Source organism: Leptonychotes weddellii, chromosome 7 (assembly GCF_054177405.1).
Source record: "Leptonychotes weddellii isolate Sample4059 chromosome 7, ASM5417740v2, whole genome shotgun sequence".
NCBI lineage: Eukaryota > Metazoa > Chordata > Mammalia > Carnivora > Phocidae > Leptonychotes > Leptonychotes weddellii.
Genome location: NC_138375.1, coordinates 42121212 through 42142965, shown reverse-complemented (window position 1 = coordinate 42142965; position 21754 = coordinate 42121212). Strand labels below are relative to the sequence as shown.

Genomic DNA, 21754 nt, shown 5'->3' with positions numbered 1-21754 from the left:
CTGCACAGCCAAGTGGGAGAGGATGTTCAGTCTGGAAACTCAAGGCCAAGAAGACTTGTCACTGTCGTGATAGGAAAGACTGGACTCTTTGGGAGTGTTCAACAAATCCTATAATCTCTGGGTAGAAGGGACCCTCCAGGACGCTTGGCCTGGCCATCTGCCTTAAACGTTAACTGCCCTCTAAACCTTGCTCAGTAGTGATCATGATCACCCAGATTCCACTTGAAGTGCTGGGAACAGGGCCCTCGCTGACTCTTAGGGCCGCTCATCTCACCAATGAATAGTTTTAGGAAGCCCTTTCAGCAGCATGGTGGAACATGAGGCAGTGTAGCATTAGGGACAAAAGTCTGGGCCTTGAAGGGCCTGGGCAGAATCCCCACTCTGGCACCTCCTTGCTGTGTGAGCTTGAGCAAGCCATGAACTGTCTCTGTGCCTCCATTCATCTTCTGCAAAATAGGGAGAACCCTCGTTGGGCTGTTGGGAAAATTACAAGCATTAATACCTAGTGTAAAGGCGATACATGTCTGTTTTTATTAACTACTACCTATGAGAGTTCTCCTTGTTATTATTGTTTTTAGATCTTCTTGGACTCTGTTCTTGGGATTGGTAGATTTGTTTGCAAAAGAGACAGCGGGGCCCAGTCGAAAGACACAGGGCTGGGAATCCAGAGGGGTGGGCTCGCTGGTAATTATGAGAATATTTACTGTATTTACTTTTCCAGGCTTTGGGACCTCACCTGAAAAAGGGAAAGAGAATAATCCTTGTCCTGCTTCCTGTCGTAGAACTGATGTATAGGTCAAATGAGAAATAAATACGAAGGCTTTGGGAAGTGAAAAAATGCTCTGTGGATGTGAGGGATTTGTCTTATGTTGTTGGAGAGCACTTCTGTCTTTTAGCAAGGCACATCAGCTCCCAAACAGCAAAATTGGCTAAACTCAACCTATTTGGCAAACAGTGTGTTTTTGATACTTGTTGTGAATTTGAAGCTAATCCCTTCAGAATCTTCCTTCATTAATGCACTGGAGCAAACAAATTTGAGAAGGATTTATTTATAAGCATTTGGTACATTCCTACAGGATGCAGGGCTCGGTTTGGCAGATTTCTGACATCTTTGTTTATTGTTGTAATTATTATTTCTTCAGTTTCTCTTCTTCCGGAATCTGATCGGAAGGATCCAGGTGGGGTGCACTCACTTTGCAAATGTAGGCAGGACACAGCAGCTCTCCATAATTTCAGGAAGTCTGGTGTGACCTCTTTCAACACCTGTCATGTCAGTGGGCCTACAGCGGGAAGAAGCCCCCTAGAATCGGTCTTACTGTACAGATCAGAAACAGAGGCTCAAAGAAGGGAAGGTACTTGCCCAAAGTCACACAGCTGGTTCATGGCAGAGGCTTGACCAGGTAACCAGGTCTCTTGACTCCAAACCCCATACTCCTTCCAACAGTTCTATGGAATCTTGCAATTTCTCTAAATTAGCTGATTGTGTACCAAAATCTTATAATTCACGGGGGTTCACATTTGTCAAAACTCATTGAACTGGGGGTGCCTAGCTGGCATGGTAGGTGGAGCATGTGACTCTTGATCTCAGGGTTGGGATTCAGGCCCTGCTTTGGATGTAGAGATTACTTAGAAATAAAACCTTAAAAAAAACCAAACACCCAAATCCTCATTGAACTGTACACTTAAAACCTGAACAGTATTTGGGGTTAAATTTAACTCAATTTTTAAAAATGATAACATGGTGTAGCAGAGTCCTATTTCATGAGGGAGTCGGTGTCTAAGGCCAGCATTAAGGCAAAATTAAGCCCTTCGGCTGCAGCAGCATGGTGTCTTAGCTGGTGTTTCTGCAAGCATTGTTAACAGCCTGCTGCTGCTTCAGAAGGTCCAGATGAGAGGCTGACTGCCGTGTAGGGGGCAGGCTGTGACCGAAAGAATGTAGCTCTACAAAAGGAGGATATGGGGTGTGGGGAGAGGCACAAGTGGGAACCAAGACTGTTAAGGGAATGGTAGTTTTTGGTACTGCACCACACACGCACGTGCATGCACGCACACACGCACACACACGGACCTCCCTGAGCAGGTGCTGCTGCAAGTTAACAGAGGGCCTCAAGCTGGGGACAAGGATCTGAGGGAACCTGGGACCCAGCATGTGAGTTAAGTCAGGAGAATTTCGGGGCCTCTGAGGGGCAGGGCTGAGGGGACGAGGTTGGAGCAGGGCTGGAAAAAGCTGGCACAATGGAGAACCCCTCATTCAAGAAGTGAAGGCTGGGATGGGGAACCAAGGAAGAAGGAGATAAACAGCTGGAGGACGTTGAAGAGAGACTGTTTGGAGGTAGCCTGGTTTTTGAGGAGAAAGCAAGTAGCCTCAGTTGACCTGCCGCAGTGTGGCAAAACTAGTAACTATCTTTTAATAAGTAAACAACCTAAAATGTGGAGTGATGGAGTTGGAGGTTAATCCACAAAGCAGAATATGTTTAATGAGATTAGATCTGATACGTTTCAGAACAATTTGTTAGTTGTTTCTGTATAAAAAGGAAGATTCCAGGCTGCTCAGTGACCAAAGGGTTTGTTCTTTTGAGGACTTGAAATATTTTTCCTAGAGCTGTATTCAAATGATACATTTGTTCACCTCACACCCCTTTGGATGGCTACTACCAAAGAAGGAAGGAAGGAAGGAAGGAAGGAAGGAAGGAAGGAAGGAAGGAAGGAAGGAAGGACAACTGTTGGTGAGGATGTGGAGAGATTGGAGCCCTTGTGCACTGCTGGTGGGAATGCAAAATGGTGTGATTGCTATGGAAAACAGTATGTAGCTTTCTCAAAAAATTAAAAATAGAGCTACTATATGACCCAGCAATTCCACTTTTGGGTATTTAGCCAAAGGAATTGAAAGCAGGGCCTTGAAGAGATATTTGTACACCCATGTCCATAGCAGCCATATTCAAAATGGCCCCGAGGTGGAAACAACCCATGTGTCCAGCAATGGATGAATGGACACACAAATGTGGTATTTACCTACAAAAGAATATTTTTCAGCCTCAAAAAGGAAGGAAGTTCTGCCACATGGATGAACCTTGAGGACCCCCTGCTAAATGAAGTAAGCCAGTCACAAAACAACAGATAGGTATGATTCCATTTATATGAGGTATCTAACGTAGTCAAATTCAGGGGCGCTTGGCTGGCTCAGTCGGTGGAGCATGAGACTCCTGGGGTCGTGAGTTTGAGCTCCATGTTGGGCATAGGCACTGAACAAAAATAATGATAAAATGGTCAAATTCATAGAAACAGAAAGTAGCCTGGTGTGTACCGGGACTGGGGAAACAGGGAGGGGGGAGTTGTTTCATGGGTATAGAGTTTCAGATTTGCGAGATGGAAAAGCTCTGAAGATCTGTTTTACAACAACGTGAATATACATAACACTACTGAACTATACACTTTAAAATGGTAAATTTTATGTCAGATGTCTTTTATTACAACAAATAAACAAGAAACCAATACATTTGCCTGTAGACATCCCATTACTCACTGAAAAACTGCTGGTTATAAAACAGCCTGTTCAGTGTGATCCTATTTTTGTCAAATATCCCTTTCCATTCTAATATATAGTCATTATTATCATAAGAATATACACCAAATGATTAACAATGACTACTTCTGAGTACTGATTTTGTTCTTTTTACCATCTGTATTTTCTAACTTTTTTTAAGGAAGCATTTTGTTCCTTACTAAAACACCAACAAAAACTTCATCCCATTCCAGCCCCTGTCTTTATGTCCACAAAATTTACATAAGCAAAACTCACATTCCTGAGGTTTTATGGTATATATAATTAGAAAGCACTGCTAATAATTTTAAGAAAACAATAGCAATAGTAATATTTCCTATGTAGGGCAAACTTAATCTGTGCTCAACACTTGGGCTTTTCATGAATTATCTCATACAATCACCCTTCAAAGTAGGTACCACTATTAAACCCATTCTGCAGATGAGGAAGCAGAGGTTAAGTAGCTGGTACAAACTCATTTATAAACGTCAGGGCTGTGTTGAAACCCACAACAGTCTGATCCCAAAGCCTGTGTTTCTGATAGCCTGACTATTCTGCTAGACACACATTATGTACTCACCTGGCATCCTGTGCATGGGTCCCTTCAGCAGTCATGAACATACAATTTATGTGTTATTTACATTGTTCAGTCAGCATCCCTACCACTCTCCTGATGGTTGTAGGATATTTGTTTCTCAGATAAGGCAAAGGTCAACCTCCCTCCAGAAATCCCAAGCCACATTACATTCCAGATGGGTCCACAAAGAGCAAATGAATGAGCCAATCCTGGGGATTCTGAGTGGTTTGAGATTGTGGGACTGTATCTAGGACATTCACCTTATTCATGTAGATACTAACTCTACTACCCATTACAGCCAAGCAGGACACACACACACACCTCCCAAGACCAACTTCAACCTGAGGAGGGCAATGGGCAGACAGGAAAGAAAGGCTGTCAAAGATGGTCATTGTAATAATATGATTTCAAAAGAATGATTATGATTATGTAATTAACACATTGTATTCAAACATTTTCATCTCCAAGGCTCTCTGAGAGTCTTACAAATTGTTTAAATATATATCACATACATTGTTGAAGACAAAATCTATAGTTTTATTTTTTATTCATTTTAATTTTTTGAGAGAGAGAGAGTATGGGGGATGGGGAGGGGCAGAGGGAGAAGGAGAGGGAGAATCTTAAGCAGACTCCTCGCCCAGGGTGGAGCCCAACATGGGGCTTGATCTCACGATCCTGAGATTCTGACCTTAGCCAAAATCAAGAGTCGGATGCTTAACTGACTGAGCCATCCAGGCACCCTGAAGTCTAGAGTTTTAGAAGATAATTAAAATTCCTTTGCCTTTGGAATTAAGAGAATTGCCTATGGGATGAATATGATGCCCACCAGACACTTAAATAGATCTAAACTCGGGAACACTGAAAATAGGGCTGGAAAGGATCTTGACAAGCAGTTTGTTCAAAAAAGACAAATAAATATGTAATAAACATAATAAATACCAATTTCAAATTCCCTGCTCATGGTGGAAATTATTAATGAATCACAGCACTCTTTTTCACTAAGCCTGGACTTTTCCTCAGAATCTTTCTCAACATAGTACTCCAGGCAGCCACCACCACCTAATCAGAGTCAAACCCTATTTGCCATCCTGGAAATTGGTCCATTCCCATCCCTCCCATGTGACAGAGAGGGGACTGGAGTTCAGAGAGGTAAATTAACTTGCTCAAAGTTACACAGCTGGTAATGCAAAGCTGAGGTTTCCATATTTTTGCTTTTTTCTTCATCTCCACCCCTGCCTTTTTGCTCTGTTCAGAATATACTTAGTAGATCATATGTTTTGCACCAGATTCCTCTTTACTGCTTGAGCTGTTAAGAATGCCCCTACCAGTGATTTGCCCAGCAGCAGCAAGCCTATTGCTTAAAATCTTTGTGTGTTGGGTGTTTTCTTTTTTTTTTTTTTAAGATTTTATTTATTTGACAGAGAGAGACATAGCAAGAGAGGGAACACAAGCAGGGGGACTGGTAGAGGGAGAAGCAGGCCTCCCACAGAGCAGGGAGCCTGATGTGGGGCTCGATCCCAGGACCCTGGGATCATGACCTGAGCCGAAGGCAGACGCTTAACGACTGAGCCACCCAGGCGCCCCATGTGTTGGGTGCTTTCAAGTTGAAAATGGAGACAGTCATGTGGATTCATATTCCTGCCTCTCTTACTGGCAAGCTGGGGTGCTCTTTTGAGAAATGTGAGCTGGTGTTGAAATTTCTGTGACTGTAGGGAAAAGGTCAGATATGTTGAGAGCATCTTCTCTAGGTAAGGTGTTGTGCTCCTACTGCAAGGTGGTTTTGCTCCAGAGTATAAAAATGAAGTAAGACATTGGCTGGCTACAGGGATATGGCCATGGTGAGGCTACTTGGAAGGAGGTGGCATTTGAGCAAGATTTTGGAGATCAAATGACTAAACGTTTCTTTGACTATAAAAGTAATATATGGTCATTTTACAATTATTTGGAAAGACAGAATATTGAGAGGTAAAAATCACTCCTATTTCCTTTACCCATAAGCTATGTCAACATTTTATTTTTCTCTTCCAATATCTTTTTACTCTATGCATAGATATTTGTTTTTTTCCTCCTTTCTCATGGTTGTTAATCTGTGTGTGTCATTTTATATTTTGATTTTTATAAAGTTCTTTTTTTAATGGAACATGGAGGCCAATGCAGAGCTTGAACCCACAACTCTTAGATTAAGACCTGAGCTGAGACAAGAGTCAGATGCTTAACTGACTGAGCCACCTTGATTTTTTAAGTTTTAATATACTATGAGAGTGCTCCATAACCCATTAATTATAAGAATAACCAAAAGAAATGTGAATGTACCCATGTTCACCCAAAGGCATGTGCAAGCAGCACTTTTCAAAACAGCCCCAAACTGGAAATAACCTGAATATCCATCAATAGAATAGATATATAAATTGTACTATATTTCCCAAATTGAAAAGTATACAGTGATGAAAATGAACTATAGCTACACATAGCAACATGGATGGATCTCACAAATACAATGTTGAGCAAAAGAAGCCAGGCACAAAGGAGAACATATTGTATGATCCGGTGATACAAAGTACAAAACTAACCATGATATAAGAGGTCAGAACAATGTGATGTGATGAGCACTGGGTGTTATATGCAACTGATAAATTTTTGGACACTACATCTGAAACTAATGATGTACTATAAGTTGGTTCATTGAATTTAAATTAAAAAAATATGTCAGAACACTGTTTACCCTTGGGGACATGGCTAGTGACTGGAAGGTACCATGGGGGTAGGCATCTGACTGTAGGTAATACCAGATAAGCCCTTGGTAAAATGTATTGAGCATTTCTGACTGTGTGCTTTTCTACATATGTTCTACAAGTTAATAAAACATTAATTAATTAAGTAGCTGCAGGTAAATACATCCATCAGGTAGAGAAGGCCAAGGGTATTACTTCAGGCAGAGGAGATAGCACAAAGAAATTTGCCAGAGTGGGGCACAATCCAGCTTGCTTGCAACACTGGTATTACAATATTTTGCCATAAACAAATGACCCCAAAACTTAGGGCTTAAAAACAATGACATTTACTCATAATTCTGAAAGTTGGCAGTTTGGGCTGGGCTTAGCCAGATAGTGCTGTCTCCTCTAAGGTCACTCAAAAGACTGTAGTCAGAGAGATAGCCTGGGGCTAGCTAGCCTAAGATGGTCTATGCTGTTTACCCTTTTTGCCTGCTGCAGGAAAATGAATCTGGGCCCTTTCTAGATTTGTTTTCTTTGCCGGCTGGCAGGATGCTCCCTCTTGTCGGTAGTAGAGGGAGACATTAAAGTAAGAAAGCGTTTTGCTTCCTGGTGTTAGTATGCCAGCTCACCAGCCTCCTGCGGTGTGCATGGGTCCCCCATGGCCAGCTCCTGCAGAGCATGGCTTCTCCAGCATCAGTCTCTGGCAGTACACGTGGCCGGCAGCACCTGGCAGCCAACAGCTTCCCCAGGAATCTCTCTTAAGTGATTTTGTAGCAGAGTGTCCCTGGAGAGACATTTCCCTATGAATGGCTTTCCTGGAATAAGAGAGGACACAATTCCAGCAACTTTCAGAGGATGGCCTGGCATGGTACCACAGTGACCTCTCTGCCATTTGGAGGCCACAGCCATGTCCTCTGTGATGAGATCTGGATCTCAGCCCTGGGGGCAGTGGGGGAGGCTCTTCTTCAGGTGCTCTATGTCCACCCTAGGGATAATAGGGGCTCCTTATATTTGCTATTCTTGTATTCTTTAGAGTTCTCTTTACTTCTTATTAGTCAGTCCTAATTCTTTAAACTTTTCCTGTTCAATGTACTATATGGTTTCTCTCTCCTGGTTGGACCCATGCCTCACTCATCTGTCTGGTTGTTGGTGCTGGCTATTGACTGTGCCTTTCTCTCCAAATGTCTCCAGCAGGATAGTCTTGATTTTTTTTTTTTTTTAACATGGCAGCTGTGTCCCAGAAGGTGAATGCTGAAAATATAAGGCTTCTTGAGGCCAAGGCTCAAATGTCCCATTACATCAGGTTAACTGATATCTATCAGTCAAAATAAGCCATAGAGCAAGCCCAGATTTAAAAGGAGGAAAAATAAACTCTATCGTGGCAAAGTCACATTGCAAATGGGCATGGGCACAGGAATGGTGGGAATGTTGCAGCCATCATTGCAAACAATCTACCACAGCCCAACAGCATCAGAAACAGCAGAATACTTCTTGAAAGTCTATTCCTTGACTCTGCTCCAGAGCTGCTAAATCCAAATATCTAGGATAGGATTTGGGAGTCTAAAATTTTAACACTCCTCCTCTCCTCCCACTCCAGCCCAGGTGATTCATACACATAATAAACCTTGAGAACCATTAATCTATGCTCATGCAATATCTGGTCTCATTCATCGCTTTGAAGATATTGTTCCATTGCCTTCTGGCTTTCATTATTTCTGTTGAGAAGCTGTCAGTTTCATTATTACCACCTTCAAGACTTCCCCTTATTTTTGGTTTTCAGCAGTTATACCATAATAGACCCTAGTTTAGTTTTCTCTTTATTTATTCTGTGTGGGGTTTAAAGTGATTCTTAAATCTGTGGCTTGATGTCTTTCATCAGGTTTGGAAAATTATTGACTATCATAAAATATTGCTTCCAGTATCACTTCATTTCTCTGAGTCTCTCTTCACTTCTTCCCCCTCTCTTCTCCTTTCCCTTCTTTTCCTTTTTTCCTACCCCCTGTCCCCACTTTGCTCCCACTCTCCCTTGGGACTTCAATTATACATAATTAGACATTTTCATCATGGTCCATATGACTCTCTTCTTTATTATATGTGCTGTAGTCTGGGTACTTTATACTGACCTATCTTTCTGTTCACTAATTTTATCTTCAGCTGTGCTTAAGATACTGTACTGTTATATCCATCTAGTGACTTCTTAATTTCAGTTATTGTATTTCAGGCTTAGAATTTTCATTTGATCAAATTTTATTTGAAGCTTCCTTGGTAGATTCTAGTTCTCTGCTGAAATTCTCCATCTTGTCAATTAATTTCTTGAATATATAAATCACATTTTAAAGTCCATATCTTAAAAAAAAGTCCATATCTTATAATGCCAATATCTGGATCTTCTGTGGACTTATTTCTATTGTCTATTTTTTCTTCTGGTTTTTGGCCATTTGGTTTGCCTAATGAGATTTTTTGAAATTTCTCATTGAATGCTAGATATCGTGTATAAAAAATTATAGGAAAATTTGAGACCCTAAATCTTCCTTCAGAGAAATTTTTACTTTTGGCCAGCAAGGGTCTTATAAGTTTTATAAGGGACTGAGTTGATTATATGCTAGTCTTCAGTTTTGTGGGGCTGGTCTATTTCTGATTTGCCTCTAGTCCTAGGGTGGAACCCTTTAGGGGTTCCATTTGAAAGCTTGGGGTGTCTATTAGGGACACTCCTATTTGGTGGACCCTGAAATCCATTTTTTATATCTTAGTTTTATGACACCTTCAGATGTTCAGCTTCTTTTTAGCTTCTTAGTCCAACCACAAATCTGACGGCATATGAGAAATGGCCTTTGCCTTGAAGGGCAAAGTGGCAGCTGAATATGGACCTTACCTCTGTGCATTTCTTTTATCTCTGGAATCTTGAACCCTCAGGTCCTTGTTGCTTTGGTAGCTCTCTAATGCCTTCAAACACACACACACACACACACACACACACATTTATTTGTTCAGCTCATTTAACAATTCTCGGTGGAAGGGTTGGTCTTCAACAAGCTATCCCATAATTATTAGAAATACAAAATCCTTGCTCATCTAACATTTATGTTATATTTTTAAGTGGGAAGAAACTATGCTTTACTCCTCTCTATAGTACCAGGATAGAACCTGTGTCTTTAGACTCTCCCTTTCCCCACCTTTGCCCACACCACCCCTAAAATTTCTCCTGCTCTAGGGTTAAAGCATTACTTCCCAACTTTTCCTATCATGTACATGATAACATTTGGATACCACTTGGGCTGTGCTAATGAGGTTGTTAGAGGCCTGCAGGTGACTGTCTCATCAGGTTTGGGGACTCTGGCTGCCTTAGGCTCCACCTGGCCACTCAAGACCTGAGGGCTCTCTATTTCAGCATACTTATAACCTGTCTGGGGCCCTTTGGGTTAAGATGTTGACAGCCCCAGGTAAGAGCCAACATTGCACTGCCCAAAAGTGACACATTAACGCATTGTTGGTAAATCAGTCCTGGACCAGTTATTCAGTCTTCTGGTAGGAGTCCAAGGCCAGAGCCCAGAACATGGAGATTGGGAAGAAAATCAGATGTCGGCTCCAGTCCAGGCTCTGCCTCAAACTCATGGGACTTTGGGCAAGCCATCACTCTTTTCTGGGCCTTACTTTTCCGTCTGAAGCAAAAAAGAATTAGACTAGAGGAAAGAGCTACATGGTCCCTTTTGGCTCTGACATTCTAAGAATCAGGGATTCTGTGAATTCCCCATCCCTCAGCAGTATTCTTTTCCTGGTGACCTGGTTCCTGCCTCTGGTTCAGATAAGTGTAGCAAATAGTAGATTCTCTCTGACTGTGCAGGTGCTCCCAGCTCTCCCCACACATTCCTGGCTGGTCTCTGAAATTAGCCTCTGCCGGCTCCTGACAGGGGGCAGAGCCACACCTGCCCCAGGCCCCCATCAACCGAACTCCTCTGAGTCCTGTGCATGTTCAGCTTCCTCCTGCCCTCCAGATCAGCCTCTGGGAGAGAAGCACTCCTGGTTTTCTGAATCATCTCTTCTTCCCACAGCTCCCAGGGCTTGGGAGAATCAGATGGAAAAGGCAGGGAAGACTCCAGCAGCAGGGCCACAGCAGCCTCCTTGCAAGAGGAGGGAGGGGGGACTGGGGGGGAAAGAGAGCGTGGGGAGCCTGGAGGCAGATCCTGAGGAACCTGGGCTATGATGCTCTGGAGGCTGGAGTTGGCCTGGTGTGCGGGGAGGAGACATCATGGGCCTTGAAGCAGAAGAAACTTACAGTCACAAAGTACTTGGGCTCCATGGAAGGCAGACTGGGGCAGAGAGAGAGAGAGAGATGGGGGGGGCTGTTCGAGAATGCAGGCCAGAGACCATGACATGGCAGTAGGGCCAGCAAGAAGGAAGAACTGAGGAGGTCAGTTGGTAGACTGGGTGACTCCTGATTGGCGGTCCAACCACAAATCTGACTGTGCCACGTGCTGGGCAGCCGGGGTTACACCGCCCTGGGTCAGCGGGACTATCTGCTTTGTCAGTATGGGGAACAAGACCTCGAGGAAGAGCAGAGAAAAGGGTCTCAGGCTTAGAGACAGATACATTAAAATCCCTTCAATAGCTCTTTATGACTTTTTCTTAAGGAAATGTTTTCTGATTTGGCCCTCCCAACACTTGTCGGTTTTGCAAATGAGAAATTTAAGGTAATGGCACAATTAGAACCTCGGATTCAGGTCTCCTGACTCTTGGCCCCACGCTTGGCCACAAAAATGGCTTCCCTGAACTGACTGGCAGGCAGAGAGGTGGTGGGAAGTTTGCCCCTGCCCGGCTGCTTCCCACTGCCTCCCCTGCAGTCCACAGCCCCAAGCCTGCCACCAAAAGGCAGCGTGCCTCCAGCACCTTCCTGCCCCTGCTCCAGGCTTTGCTCCCTGTCATATGAAGAGGTGGGTGGAGCCAAGTGAAGGTTCTTGACATTCATACACAAACAGGTGAACCCATTCTTTTTTTAACAAAGGAATCTTACGAATCACTAACGTGAACTCAAATAAGAACCTTCTTGGGCTAGGGCAAAGGTGGCTACCTGGTCGGCTGGTTGTCTTGACTGCCCCCACCATCTGGCAGCCTCCGTGACACTATCAGAATCCCCAGGGTTCCACGGCCCACAGTTTGTAAACCACTGGACAGGAGGACTCCTACTTGAGCATCCTAGAGTGAGGGATTCTCCACCTGGGTCCACAAATAGAATTGTCTGAACTTGGAAGGAAAAAATTCCATCTTTATTTTCACTAACCTTTAACTCAAGTTAAATACTTTGTTCCATTACAAATGTCAGCAGTGACCACAGTAATACTGACAGTTCCTGTGGCTGAGTCACTAAAAGAACTCAGATATTTCTGTATCACATAGTTGTCAAAGATCTTTCAAAATATCATTTATGCTCATTAATTTAAAATGACAATAGTTATTATATCTGCTGCCAGATCTCATTTTTAAGTTATTAATAAAGAAGTACATATTATTGGGGCACCTGGGTGGCTCAGTCAGTTAAGCATCTGCCTTCGGCTCAGGTCCTGATCCCAGGGTCCTGGGATCGAGCCCTGCATCGGGCTCCCTGCTCGTTGGGAAGCCTGCTTCTCCCTCTCCCTCTGCCCCTGCTTGCACTCTCTCTCTCTCTCACTCTATCTCAAATAAATAAATAAAATCTTTTTTTAAAAAGTACATATTATTATGCCATACAATTTTGATACGTATTTTGATAACTGTATTTTGTCAGGATTGGTTTTCTTTACAGTCCTATGTATTTTCTTTTGTGCATTTAAAAACATTCTGAAAAGGGGTCCTTCCAGCTTCACAGATTGCCAGAGGAGTCCATGGCATCAGTAGGTTACGAGCGCCTGTCCTAGGACTTCTCTTCCAGAACGGAGGGGGCTGGGAGCTTGTTGATGGCTCTGCCAAAAGAGGGCATGTAGGACCCAGGATCCCCGGAGGCCCCATGCTCCAACGTGCACACTCTGAGCCCGAGGAAAGTGAGACAGGAAAGTGGGGCAGGAGCAAAGGGACTCTGAGAAGTAGAGCAGAAGGCATCAGGCCCAGGCTGGCAGGGCTCGGTCTAGTGACACAGAACTGAATTCCTCAGCCCCAACCCCAGCCAGGCTTCCGGGGGAGCCAGGACTCATTGGTCCGAGCCCTGTTTCTCATTTCCCCGCCCAGTTTCAATTGTCTTCTCTGAGCTAATACAGTGGAATCAACAGTGGCCTCAAGGTGAAGAGAGACCCTGCTTCCAGATCGGACTCTTCCTTGCCTTGCTGAGTGACTTTGGGCAAGTCACCTCGGTTCCCCCGTTTTTGTGTTGGTATAATTGCTGGCATAAGTCCTGCTACAAGCCTTTGTCAAGTCCACAGTAGACATCGCTGATAGATCTCAGCATTGATCGTTCCATGCTCATATGCAGCTTCAGAAGCCTTTTCAACCCTCTACCAGTTGACTGTAATTAGCAAATGAAGTGAACGTATCTGCTATTGTTGGACTAGATGATCTACACATTTCCATCTGTACTAGTGCGTCCGTGTCTCTAAAGATCTGATCCCAGGAACTCGAGTAAGACTAGATAGAAGTGCAGACTTCTAAAGCATGGCTATTTCTCACTCAGAGGTGTGTGTGTGCGTGTGTAACAGGAAAGAGAGAACATTCTTAGCTGGGCTGTAGATTTTCTCTTGTACACTCTAGAGCAAAAATGGGGTCAGAACAGGACACTCGGATGTTGAAATCTCAATCAGGCTTCCCAGAAGAGATGAGCCAAGGCACATGGAAGTCGAACTCTGAGCAGTGTTGGGAATGGGCATCATGCCAGGCCCTACCTGCCCCCAAATGTCTCCTGTCACAAGAAGCATCAGATATGCAGTGCAGCAGAATGATGGTGACAAAGAGTGAATAACACCCACCACTCCTAGTGTCACTTACATGGCCATACATCGCGCACAGCCACGTGGTCAGGACGTGGAGATGCTGGAGACGTGTTGTTTCTCTCCCAAACGGCACAGAAAGCCACTTAGAAAGTTATTTCAGAGTGTTCACTATCCCAGGTTACAGCTAAACCCCAGACAAGTGTTATAACTTACTTAAGGTCACAGAGTTCAAGCGCTAGGACCAGGGCCCAGGTCTCTGCAGACCTGTGGGGCTGGGCCGGCAACATAAATGAGAGTGTGCAGGGTAGATAGTAGGGAGTGATGGGAACTGTGGCAAACTAGGTCACGTGTTCTGTTGCAAGGCAGCTGCTGATTATCAATTTAAGTTGATGGTTGGCATAGGAGGGTGTGGACCTAGAGGGCTCCATTCTCCTGATTTTTAAAGAGAAGTCTGAATCGAGATTTTTTATATTAAACAGCTCCATTTTCAAATGTTGGCATCTAAATTTTAAGAGGTTAAAACAAAACAAAACACTTGTAGACCAAACAAATTGGATCTGGGGACTTTCGTATTTGGCCTGATTTGCAACTTCTGATGGAACAGGTGAGAGCTAAGCCTCTTGATTCAGCTGTACAAAGACCCGAGTCATGGTTCGGCCATTTGTCAGCTGAGCAATCTTACTCAAGATCTGTAGCCTCTCTGAGCCCTGCAGCTTTCATCTGTAAAATGGGAATACTAAAATGGACTGCTGTACGGATTAAGTGAGATCATGAATTTTAAACAATTAGCACAATCATTCGATCATAGTAGGTGCTCAATAGATGTAGCTCCTCCACCAAAGTGCCTCTAAGCTTCACAGTGACCGGATGAATACCCAATCCCCAAGGCACCCCAATCCATCCACCTCAAGCTTATTTTTCTGCATGGTCTCGGTGCTCAGTGTCCATGGAACTCTAACGTAGATACGCAAGGCCCTCAAACATGCTCACACATACCCTGCATACACCCTCGGGAGGATTTAGAGATGGCAAGTTTGGTTACCAAGGAAAGATGTTTAGGAGACTTCCCTGGGGTGCAGCCACAACCTTCTAGTGTTGTTTAGAAGAGAGGACTGCACAGTGCAGGGCGTTGGCCAACATGACCTGTTGGGGGCCTTCACAGCATTAGAATTTTTCAACTTGAATTTTGTTAGCTCATGTGCACAAATACGCATGCACATACATGCTCTCACACACCATCTGCCCAGAGCCTGGGCAAGAGGGGCTGCCTTTCCCGTTCCTGGGAAACTTCTATTCTAGCCCTCACTCCACTCATTCTCCTGCAGCCTCACTGGGAAGGGAGGTACCATCAAGACCCTGAACCAGCATTCCCTGAGACTGATTTGCTCATCAGGGAGCTGTGGGAAAAGGGACAGGGCAAAGAAGCTCAGATGACTGAACAGAAGGACCTTGGTACCTTATCTGGGCCCCTGAAGCAAAAAGTGACAACAGCCCCCTGGACTCAGGGGAATGGACTGGTTCCAAAGACCTGCTCATCCAATGTCTCCAGGAGTCTCCTGCCACCCCCAGATGATGGCAGGGCTGTGAGGGGCTCCATTTCATGGATGGGGAGACAGACTCAAATGTTTTGCTCTGAATCAGTTTACCCAGTCCACTCTAAGGATCAGGAGTCCTCCCGATTTCGGACTCTCTAATGGAACAACTTTGTGGGTTCTGAGTCCTTGTCCTAAGCTGAACCTCAACTTAACAACACCACCACTACCACTTAGCCAGCCAACACTTTTGATATTCCTCTACTTCTACCTCAATTTAGAATGTAGAAGACACTGAGGCAGGAAAAATGACTTACACCCAAGGTCACCAGTAGGTCTTAAAGTCTGTATTTGAACTCGACATTGACTCCAAAGTGCACGTTCCAACCACATATTATACCGCCTCGTGCATTAGGGCCACATTCCCAGCCTGGGGTTCAGTTCCAGGAGTCAACACCATGACTCAGTGAGCTGTTTTCCCCTGCTTTGTGTTTATATGAGTCTGTATTTCAAAAAAGTCCCAATAAATGGTATTGTAAAAAAGTAAAAGAACTTAACAAGCAACAACAATCCCATCATAATTGGAATAATTCTTTATCGTGGAGGTCACATTTTATAAAACATCCATTACTCTATTTTGTCAATTCTAAAATGCATGTCTATGGGTTTTTTGTTTTCAATCTTTGAATCTGGGAGGCATTTTAAAATCTGTGGGCTCTGAGCTTCCAGGATATACACAATTTTATTTGGCCCTAAGAATAATCCTGGTAGGCAAGCATTGCCAAGATTACAATCCCCACTTTACAGCTGGGAAAACTGAGGTTCAAAGAGGTTAGGCAACTTGCCTGAGGTTACAAAGCCAGTCAATGCAGATTAGCCCTGTGTCCTGATTCTCAGCACAAGTTGGGTCCACCATAAGCTCCTGGACTCCAGATACTGTGCTCACACCTATCTGTTTACATCACCCCACTGGCCAACCCCTAGCAGAGGACTGAAGGACACCTCAGCTCTCCCATCCAGGGTTTTCCAACCTCAGGCAGAGGGGTATGAACCCAGTGTGGAGTCCCCTAGGAGCAGTCCGGCCCCAAATAGGAAATTTTCAGGCCACAGGATCCCACTTTCAAGAACACATCCCATATATTGTAGAGACCAAAGCCGGGTTGGGGTGTGAAGGCAGTATTTCTGCCTGGTGCCCTTATAAACCACGCAAGCTAGATCTAGGGGCTCCCACCTAGGATCCCCATTCTCTGAAAATTGCCCTATTTCTCATATTTCAAAAGGCCAAATGAAAAGCCAATATTGACTCTAGATAAGCTCACACAGGCAGACTAAAACACCACATTTCTTTGCTTTTGGTTTAACTTACATCAGCTCAATGGTATCACCGCGGTTTGTTCCTGCTGACCAGGAAACACTGATTGGCTAGTATAGGGTCCCAATTAACAAAGAAGGGGAAAAACAATTAATGATATTATGTAACAGGTACAGCTTGGCAGACAAAAGTCTTTCAAAACAAGGGGTATGACAGGGGAAAATAAAAGGAGAAAGCTGACATGAAAATTAGAGCTCCTCATTCTCCCAGATGGAGAACCTGAGGCTCAGAAAGCTGGAGTGACTCGCTCAAGGTCACACAGCAGGGCTGGAACCAGCACCCAAGGTTTCTGCCCTTCTGGAGAAGCATCTTCCCACCAGACCCTGCTGGGCTGAGGTTCAAGAAACCCAGATTGTCAGGACTCACCAGGGTTGCTGCAGGGGGTCAGGACAGGGAAATGGCTTCTCCTTCACACCTGTGGGCTCCTTCCTGGTGGGCAGTTGCCAAAGCCACGCTGTCTTTCCTCCCTCTGCCAGGGCAGCGAGGCATGGGAGCCTCCTGGAAAGCCAGCTCTGGGCAAGGTGAAGGAGGCCTCTCTGAAGAAAGCACCCTCCAGGACATCAGATGACCAGATCCTGGGGTCCCCGGGTGGCCACGGAGGGCTGAATTACAAGCTGCCTCTGGTCCCCACCGGGGAGCTCTCCGGGTGGTATGGCTGGTTTTCCTGCTAGGGGCTGGGTGCCTTTAAGAGAATGACTGCAGTTCATTGGCTGAGCAAGGCTCGCCCTACCTCTTTACCTGAGCAGGTGAGAGAAGCAAGGCTAGGGGAGGGCTGGGGACTCAGGTGAGAAAACAAACCATGGCAACCAGCTGGCTCTCCCCTCCCCCTCCCCTCCACAGACAGCCCTTCCTCCCTGGGCTTCCTTCCTCATCCCCGCCCCAACCACAGGACCAGCTGGAGGTAAAGAAAGGGCAAACATTCTGCAAAGTGCCTAGTGCCATTCAGTTCTCAAAGCTTCACTATCTCACAGTAACCCTAGACCAGAGTTATTTGTATGTCTTCTCTGTCGATGGAGAAACTGTCCTTGGAGATATGAAATGGCTTGTCCAGCTCACGCAGCTCTTGGAAAGAAGGCTGATGGAGTAGGAGGGTGTGAGGACCCAAACCTGAGTCTCCTGCTTTTGACTTTCCATACACTGCTCCTGGACCACACCACCTCCCTCTTGGTGAGGCCTCTGGCAAGCCACTCACTGCCTCAGTTTCCACATCTGTAAGATGGTACAGTCATGCTTGTATGTGAGTCTCCACTCAATTTATTGAGTGTATCATAGACGTAGAGCTAAAAAGGACTTGGGGGATTATCTAGCTCATCCATTCATGTAGGAGGCATACCTTCATTCTGCAGGCATTGTTCTTCAGCAATTATTATGTGCCATACCTGTTTTAAGTCCTAGGGCTACATCAGTGAACAGGAAAGTCAAGGACCTTATTGAGTTTGCATTCTAGAGAGAGGAAAGATAGACATAAACAAGTAAACAGGTTAGATAGGTTAAAGTACCATGAAGAAATAAAATAGGCTGATATGATAAAGTAATGGAGGGACTATTTTAGATTATGTAGTCATAATCTAAGAGGCCCTCTCTGAGGAGGTGATATTGAAGCTGAGACTTGAGTAATAACAAGGTACCAGTCATTAAAAGAGCTGGAGCAAGAGTGTTCCAGACACTGGGAACTGCAAGTGCAAAGGCCCTGAGGCAGGTGTATTTGGAGGCTCATTCATTATGGAGGGAAACTGAAGTCTGGAGTTCATCAGCACACTTGAGTTACCAATAAAGCAATCATTCCACGAGCCTACACTGCTTTTACCTCATGTTTCTTCCACTCTGTAGACATGTGTAAATTCCCAAAGGGCAAGGGCTATAATTTCAGGAGTTTCCTACATTGAGGAATCAAATCCTGACCAACAACATAGGACTAAAAATCACAGCAGCAATGCAAACTGCCATATGGTGACACGGGGTCAGCACAGACCCTTCCTGTTCAATTCCTTTCCATTTTTGTTTTCAGAATTTTTTACTCTGATTTTTAAAAAGGGCTGCCTGTTTTCAGCCATCATGTTGTTGGTGGGAACACTGGGATTGTTATTCTGAAACTGTCGGATGGGTAGTGTAGGGTAAAGCAAGTGAGTTTCCTGTTGGTGGTGTTGAGAACCAGGACTTTTGGTGTGAGAGAAAGGAGAGACAAATGAAAGGACAAAAGGGGTGAAGTAAAAATTTTACAATCCTGGATTTCAATCAGAAGTCCCAGTGTGAATTTTTGATGTAGCCGATCTGAAAACAAGCACCAGGTTTCCTCTTGTTGTCAGGTCTGGAAACAGCAACCAACACTTGAGTGAGCACCTTTAGTCCCAGATTGTGGTCTCTAAATACAATTTTCTGTAAAGGAACCCAGGCTCCTCCAAAAAACAAATAGCTGATTCCAGCTTTGGGGCAGAAAATGTACAACACATACATAGACTTTTAATGCCACAAATCAAGGAAACTAGAGTTGTGGCAAAGGGACTCGGGAGACAACCGGAAGAGACTCCCATTTGCCAAAGTCCAGACAATTTCAGCATTGGTAAGGAAAAGAACTGCAATGAGTAGAAAACATTGAATATATTTCAATCCATGAGTTCATAATGATATTTTAAAAATAAACAGGAAACCTCAGTGATCATCTCTGAAAGATATTAGGAAATCAACTCACTGCATTTTGAAACCTGGTAAATAAAGGGAGACAATTAAGCATTTATTCTGTCTTTTCTGTAAGAACTGTGCCTCAGGCAACCAAAGAGTAGATGAGAGGAAGGTGCTTTTTATGTAAGCATTCCCACAAATTAACTGAAACAGGAATGAAGAAGGATTAACTTAGAATATCACCATTTTGCAACTCCTTATGAATTAGCTGATCTGATAATCCTACAAAAAGAGAAACGAGTAGATGTAATGGGCCTCTTGGTGGAATTAACCACCACCTCCTTTGAAGAAATCATGCCCCAAGAATCAAGCAGGGGTCTGATCAAGCCTTTGGAGGAGGTGTGGGCCAACTTTGTCTCAGTGGGCCAGGTAATTTAACCTTACAGGCTACAGTGTCTGGTCTCTGTGGCAACGACTTTGCTGTTGGAGCACAAAATGCAGCTGTGGACAATAGTAAACAAATGGGCGGAGCTGTGTTCCAACAAAATCCCGTTTCCAAAAAAGGGTAGTTGCTAGATTTGGCCCATGGACCATAGTTTGCCAACCCCTGTTCTTAGCCCCACTACCGGTTTATAGGAAATACAGGGACTGAGGAATACATGAAATGACACCGTGGGGACACAACACGCAAAAGCGAAACTGGGGGAAAGCCTAACAGGAAAATCAGCCTGATTTCTTTAACAAATGAATGTCAAGATATTAAAAATAGAGAGAGAGGGGCGCCTGGGTGGCTCAGTCGTTAAGCGTCTGCCTTCGGCTCAGGTCATGATCCCAGGGTCCTGGGATCGAGCCCCGCATCGGGCTCCCTGCTCCGCAGGAAGCCTGCTTCTCCCTCTCCCACTCCCCCTGCTTGTGTTCCCTCTCTCGCTGTGTCTCTCTCTGTCAAATAAATAAATAAATTATTAAAAATAAATAAATAAATAAAAATAGAGAGAGAGAGGGGTACCTCTAGATTAAAAGAAACTTAAGAAATATTAGCCAATCACATTGTATGGACTTTGACTCTTAATTCAAGCAATTATTTTTAAAAATATGGGATGATTGGATAAATGTGGACACTGACCTGAATATTTGATAATATAGAGGAATTATTGTTGACATTTGGAAATGTTTGATGATACACTGTGGTTATGGTTAAAAGGGGGAGTCCCGGGGTGTGTGGGCGGCTCAGTCATTAAGCATCTGCCTTCGGCTCGGGTCATGATCCTGGGGTCCTGGGATTGAGCCCCGCATTGGGCTCCCTGCTGAGTGGGAAGCCTGCTTCTCCCTCTCCCACTCCTCCTGCTTGTGTTCCCTCTCTCACTGTGTTTCTTTCTGTCAAATAAATAAAATAAAATCTGTAAAAAAGAAATTTAAAAAATAAAAAAATTAAAGGGGGAGTCCTTATCTTTTAGAGATATTTGCTGAAACATTTAGAGACGAAATGGAATGATTACTCGGATTTGGTTAAAAAGAATGGGTGGTGAAATTTTTTTTTTAAGATTTTATTTATTTATTTGACGGAGAGAGATAGCGAAAGCAGGAACATAAGCAGGGGGAGTAGAAGAGGGAGAAGCAGGCCTACAGATCAGCAGGGAGCCCGATGTGGGGCTCGATCCCAGGACCCGTGGATCATGACCTGAGCCGAAGGCAGACACTTAATGACTGAGCCACCCAGGCGCCCCTGGGTGGTGAAATCTAAAGGAAACAAAATTGGAAAGGGGTTGGACGGTGGGTAACAGGTAGATAGAAATTCATTACCCTATTCCTCTGTTATTTTGTAAATACTTGAAAAATTCTGCTATGAAAAGTTAAAATACATTTATAACATTTCACACTCAACCAATTGACAAAATTTTTTAAATGTGACAAACTCGAAGTTTGGAAAGAATACAGGGAAAAGGTAGCTCTCACAGTTGGTGGGAATGTAAATTCCTACAATTTTTGAGAGTGATTTGTTTGTGTATACCCCATGATCCAAAAATTCCCCATCCAGATCTATACTCAAGAGAAACTTTAGTCCATTAAGAGACATATAGAAGCATTTTTAAAATAGGAAAAATGGAAAACAACCAAAATGGATAATTTCTGGCATCTTTGGACCACAAGAGGTAAGGGGAGGCTAAGAAATGTAGAGAAATGGCAAGTTCATGCGGACAGAGGAGTCAGGTCCCCATTAGGATAGACTTGGCTCAACATATGTCAACTTGGTACCCACTCCCAGCCAGGCCCTTTTCTGAGTGCTAGGAATACAGAGGTGATGTCCCTCAAGGGCTTTAAAGTCTAGATATCAGAGCTAGAGAGGGGTTGACCCTGACATATCGTTGAGCCCAACCTACCCATTTTACAGATGCAGAGAAAGAGGCCCAGAGAAGTTAAATGACTTGCCAAGGCACACAGTTGGTTTGTGGAGGAACCAGAAATTGAAAGAGGTCTCTGATGCTCAGCAGAATCAGATCTTGGAGCCATA

General features: G+C 44.2%; 1 long non-coding RNA gene across 1 annotated transcript in view; it reads right to left on the bottom strand.

Moving 5' to 3' along the window:
* LOC102729284 (uncharacterized) overlaps nt 1–21754 on the bottom strand; it is a 36681-nt gene that overhangs the window by 3336 nt on the left and 11591 nt on the right. The window contains exon 3 of the long non-coding RNA XR_014146956.1: nt 18006–18069. This is a non-coding gene — a long non-coding RNA (uncharacterized LOC102729284). The remainder of the gene's footprint in view (nt 1–18005; nt 18070–21754) is intronic.